The following is a 5,911-nucleotide window of genomic DNA, read 5'->3' on the forward strand; positions in this document are numbered from 1 at the left end:
ACAAAGTATTTGAAAACAATTATTCTTTATCATTTAACAGAAGATCCTCTTATCCCAGATGCTGAATTTGGAGAGAGAGGAGATAGAATTACATCTTGACTGTGACAATTACCACCAACCTTACTTCTTATTTTCACCATTTTTGACATTAAGAAGCAGCATGCCACAGGAAAGAGAATGCTGGGTTAAGAGTCAGAAAGATTTTGGTTCTAATTTCTACCTCTGATACTTTCTAATCACATGGCCATGGGTAAGTTACTTGTTGAACCTCCTTTTTCTCATGTGTAAAATGAGTAATATACGCAATGCCCAACTCGTAAGATTATTTTGATGTTTAAATCTGATGTTAGATTCAAAGCACTTATCACACTTTGAAGTTCTATATAAATATCAGTTATTATTATTATTGCCTGTGTGTAATAATTTTAAGTCACTTAAAATCTCCAGGTCCCATTTTCCTTATTTATAAAATGAAGGAATTGAATTAGACAATTTCCAAGGGTTTTTGTTGTTGTTTTTTAGCTTTATAACCCAGTATTCCTGCACATTTTAAAATCTTTTACAATATTTTTCTTCTGTGTGGTCTTAGTCTTCCCATTCATATCCTTTGAAACCCATGGATTTCTCATGTTGCCTTTAACCATTAAGCAATACTGGCAACTGCTAAGCTATTTAAAAGGAAAAGCTCAAGGGTTTGAATTCCCCAAATCACCTTTATAATTATGGCACTTGAACAGACAAGCAAGAACAAAGCCATTCTAATTCTTCTGATTAATGTAACTTAAAATTATTTTAGAAATATTTTTTCTATTAATATTTGACATTAATTTCTTTCTCCACCATAAATATATATTTGCTTATGTTTATTGTTTTGTTTTCCTATTTTCTTATCTAGATTTCTTTATATCCTTAAAATAAAAAATAATCCAGGAGACTTTAAAAAGCAAAGCTAAAGACATACTAACGCTATGCCCCTCATGAGAATGGAACACATTTAACAAAGGCTATTGATAGTATATTTGATAATTATTCTTTCATTTGACTCCTGAAAAGAGTTTTTGACTGAAAAAGAAAGAAGAAAATTTCCTATGTATAACCATCTTTTTAGATGACATAAACGCTCAGCACCATTCCTGTAAAAATGTAGAAAGCTGCAAAGGCATTCAAAGTTGAATGGATACACAATCCATTAAAAGTCATGACTTGATATGTTAGTAGACAAATAAAAAGCATAAGCCTAACAAGTAGATCAACTTAAGAGTGAAGTAAAGAAAATTTCACTTCATGTATGTCACTGAAATTTTGAAAAATCAAAGAAATGATTGCATTATGTCCCCAGAAATTATTGGTTATTCAAAGAAACAGAATAAGTTAAAGGGGTAAAGAATTATATCTTGCATTAATAAGATGTACTTATGTGAGGAAGTGTAGGAATCAGTAAGGGGTAGGGAGAAGCACAGTGGGAACATTTAGTCGAAATCATTGAAGGCAGATTAGAAAAAGCAATATTGTTTTGACTGAATAATCTTGTGGTACCACTAATGTTGAAAGAGAAGTTTAGGTATATGATTCAGGAAAGAAAACATAATTATGGCATGAAACAATGGCATAGTATTGATGAGGGACTTCAATTATCTTGACATCTGCTAGACCTCTCCCTGTCAAAAATACATCTAATTGTTTCTTGACTTGGCTTATGACAATTTCATCCTTCAAAAGATGAAGAAATCAATAATGAGGAAATCTATTATGCATTTGATTCTCAGTAGGTTGCTGTACAAAGTGCAGTACCAATACCCAGGGAATTCATCAAACAACCCAGATTTATAAAAGACATAAACAAATGAGAAAAACAAAGGCAAGAGACAGAGGATATTTCTTTGTGGCATATTTTTGTTTGAAGAGTATCAGGAATGTTGAAGTTCAAAGTGAGGTGAAGCTGTTGAAAAAAGTTAAAGATGATAAAAGTTTTCTTCAGTTTTATTAACAAAAAAATGAAATTCAAAGAAGGGATAGTACCACAGCTCAGGGCAGATGAAATGATGACAGAAAGCAGCACCACTGTGATTTTGTTCCTCTTTTCTTTAAAGGAGACAATGATTTTCAAACTGGAAAGAATAGAACGAATATTTTTAATAGTTGATACCGAAAATCAATGAAAGGAGTTAAGGATCACTTAAGTCCTTTAATGGGTTGAATTCATCCAGCACTTTTCTCTTTCCAAGATGATCTTTATGGGATTTCCACGTTTTCAAGATCCTCAAGCAAATGTTTTCCTCTCTCTGCTCTTTTAGGCAATAATTATAAAATTGGATTTTGCACTGTTTTCCCTTCAAAACTCAGTTTAGTTTCTTTGTGAAAACCTTTGCTTTTTTTCAATGTTTATGTACCATTATCTGCTGTATTACTGAATCCTTTATACGTATTGATTTTGAGGCTGATATGAGAAGTATGGATTTTGTTTCCCTGCGATGCTGGTGCCTAACTAATAAGTGTTCATATTTTTCATCGGCTTTTAAACAGGCTTAATATGTGCCTTTTCATGAGATACTTATGGAATGCAGGCCCATAGGATATTTGCCTAGTGACCTAGAAACTCTGAGTAATCAAACCCATGGCATAACTCCATTTCTATGGAACCTTATATTTGTTCAGGAACTGTATGATCTCATTTCTTTCTACTCATACTGAACCTGTTTCTCCTATTGAAGGGTGTGGTTACACTTTAATTAAGAATGTCATTTCAGTGGTCTTTGTTTTTTAGGAGAAGTTTTAGGTACCCTTTGGTATAAGGTCACATAAGAAATTCTCCTGGATCTCCAAAATTAATATCTGTGGTGCAGAAAATCCTAGAAAAAATTGGTGTTCCTTATGTAAAAGGATAAGGTAGGTGGTAAAGTAGACAGAACATCTGGTATGGGGTCAGGAAGAACTTAATTCACATCTGTCCTGAGACACAGTATCTGTGTGACCCTGGGCAAGTCACTTAACCTTGTTTGTCTCATCTGTAAAATGAACTAGGGAAGCAAATGGCAAACAATGTCAGAATTCTTGCCAAGAAAACCCCAAAAGGGTTTACAAAGAGTTGGGCGTGACTAAAATGACTCAACAGCAAGTGCAAAAGGGCACACGAAGAAATTTTGTTCAAGACAACAGGATAGACTAATATACTGAGAGAACTATGGAAGAACTTTCATTCAGTTTAACTTATTTTCTCACTTGAAACTGAGGGGGTGACTGTCAGTCCACCCCAGATCCTAAATTGAATTCCCATGGCTACAGAAGCTGTGAAGAAATAAGCTTTCCTTTGGGGAGAGGAACTTGGATTTTCTTTGCCTTTTTCTTCTATTTTTATTGTTTTTCTTTGAGGATTTCTAACACCATGTTCTTGTTAAATACTAGACAAGCAGCAATCATTCCTAAGTTTTGTAAAATAGACATGGTTGAATATGAAAAATTCTGTATTTGGAGGCAATTATATTTCTTTTTGCCCTTTTTATGTGGAACTATATAAGATCTGGTTCACTTTGACCTTTTTAAGAATCTTTCCTGTGTTATAGCAATGGGGAAGCAAGTGACAAGACTACTAACACCTCCTCAGGAACTAAGAGAACTGTTCTAGATTGAGGATATGGACAATGCTTCATAAATATATGTTGGTCAGCTTGGCAAGGAAGGGAAGTTTTAGGTGGAAAGAGAGAGTTGATTGAGGGCTCAATCTTGAGCAAGCACACTCTCTGCCTGCTGACAATACACAGGAAGTGACTGGGGCCTTATTTCTAGATGTGATGACATGTAATGGAAGAACTGTTGTCTTCATTTCAGGACATGTAGACATGTTTGGGGATTGCTTCCTTTATGCTTACCAAGCGATAAAAAATAAGCAACTTTATTGGCTACTGAGATACAACAAAATGTGAAAAGACGCTAACTTGACAAATAAAGGCATGTATGGGGAGTAAATTTCACTGCTACTAGAGTGTGTCATGTGAACATAGCCTCCTGGGCAAACTTGTGTTTACAATGAGATTGTCTTATTTGTGTCTTCTTTCCTTTTGCATAAAACCATGTGTGATCTGAATTTCTCAGTTTCAACACCTTGCCTCTGCTGCAGTCTCACCTTGGAACCTCTCTCAGTACATGAATCCTCCTCACTTGTATATTTCATTCCCAATGACATCCTGTTTTTTCCAGTTAGTGAATTCCTCCTGGCATCTCCATTCTGGAGAGGGAATCAGGTCATCTAACATTCAGTAATCTCTGGGCTTTCCAAATTTCAAACATCACCCATCACCAGGTACTTTAACATACCTAGTTTCCCTTTTCAGCTCCTTGTTGGGTGTTGTCATCCTTCATTAGAATGTGAGTTTGTTGAGGACAAGGTTTTTCTGTGTGCCTTGTATTCATAGCACCTTTTCTTAAAGCAGTACCTGATACAAAGTAAATTCTTAATAAATTCTTGTTTTCTTGCTTTGCAGAAGGGTAGGTCTAGGGATGCTCCATGAATGACCTTGACTAATCTCAGCAGTGAATTAACACAGAACCTGAAATACTTTGACTTGCAAGCAAGGGAGTGGCCTACATCTTCTCTTCTCTACCTAGAAGTGAATATGGAAGAATGATTGTAGCTACCACTTCAATAATAAGGAGAGATGATTGCAGCTACTACTTAAGTTTAAGCCCACTATATCCAGGGACCAAAATTTAGAGGAAAAAAAATGTCCATTGGTTTGGGGAAAGAGAAGAGGCATTTGTGTAATTTTATTCTTGAATTTTTTTTTTCTGTAAACATCTCTGTACAAACTAATTGATATTACTTGTTCATCAGTCATTTTGAGAATACATCAGTTGGTTAAAGGACATAGGGAAGATAGTAACTGGCCTTGAAACATGATCTCAGGGAACAGCATCATGGGAGCTTCTACCTCTTAGAAACGTAATACTGTTAACACCCTGAGTGGAGACAGATGGAGGGTGTGTATCAGCCATGCCTTCAGTCCCCTGACCTGTACATGAAAGTTATGAAAGGTAGTGCAATGACTCACTACAAGTTTTTTTGTTTTGTTTTGTTTTGTTTTTAAGTATATTATGGAAGCAGCTGTGAACTTTCCTCAGCCACCATGGCTTCAGCAAAGCCAAGTTGCTCAGCAGCTTCTGAGGTAGCCAGGAGGATAGGGGTGTGGATGGTGCCACACCCAACATCAGAAGGGTCTATCAGCTCTGCCCTCTATCCCGCCCTCCAGCCACACTTCCAGGGAGCCCCCCACGCCAGGTTTCCAGGCACCGCTGCAGGGAATCCCCCATCCTCTCTCTCCAGCCAGGCAGCCACTCTTCCCACTCTAGGCATCCCTTCCACCCTACTGATCTCTAATACCTCTTAAAGGATACTCCTTTCCCCATAACCTCATTAGGTAACCCACCACTATCACCCAAACCAACGATTATGCTCCCCATCTTGACTGGGACTACCCCATGACTTATTCAGCAGGAATCCCCAACCCACGACTTAGTTCTCTGCCTCATCCATGATCCCCAGACACATTCCCAGCTACTCCCTAGTGACTTGGTTAGTTAACCCCTTTCAGGCCCACCCCAAACCCACAAGAGACACACAGACACACCATCCTCTCCTTTGACTGCTTTCCTCAGTGACTCCCATGTGTTTAGTGACTCCCTAAAGTCCTCCCACTTTACAGTTGACTGTCCCCTCTGACGACCTCCAGATCCCCATGACTAGAAAACAAAATCAGAGGTTCTCAGATGTCCCACTTTGATGAATCAGTTCTTAAAAATCTTGGAGTAAGGTCTGAGAGAGAGAGAGAGAGAGAGAGAGAGAGAGAGAGAGAGAGAGAGAGAATCTTCTGGATTGTATCCATAAACTGAACCAATATCATGATGATATAATAAAGAT

The 5,911-nt window shown here is 37.2% G+C and overlaps 1 pseudogene; it reads left to right on the top strand.

Annotated features, from left to right (window-relative positions):
- The first annotated feature begins 246 nt into the window (after nt 1–246).
- The window catches only part of LOC140522944 (deoxynucleoside triphosphate triphosphohydrolase SAMHD1-like), a 12,177-nt pseudogene continuing 6,512 nt past the window's right edge, over nt 247–5,911 (top strand).

Source organism: Notamacropus eugenii, chromosome 2 (genome assembly GCF_028372415.1).
Source record: "Notamacropus eugenii isolate mMacEug1 chromosome 2, mMacEug1.pri_v2, whole genome shotgun sequence".
NCBI classification, from domain to species: Eukaryota; Metazoa; Chordata; class Mammalia; order Diprotodontia; family Macropodidae; genus Notamacropus; species Notamacropus eugenii.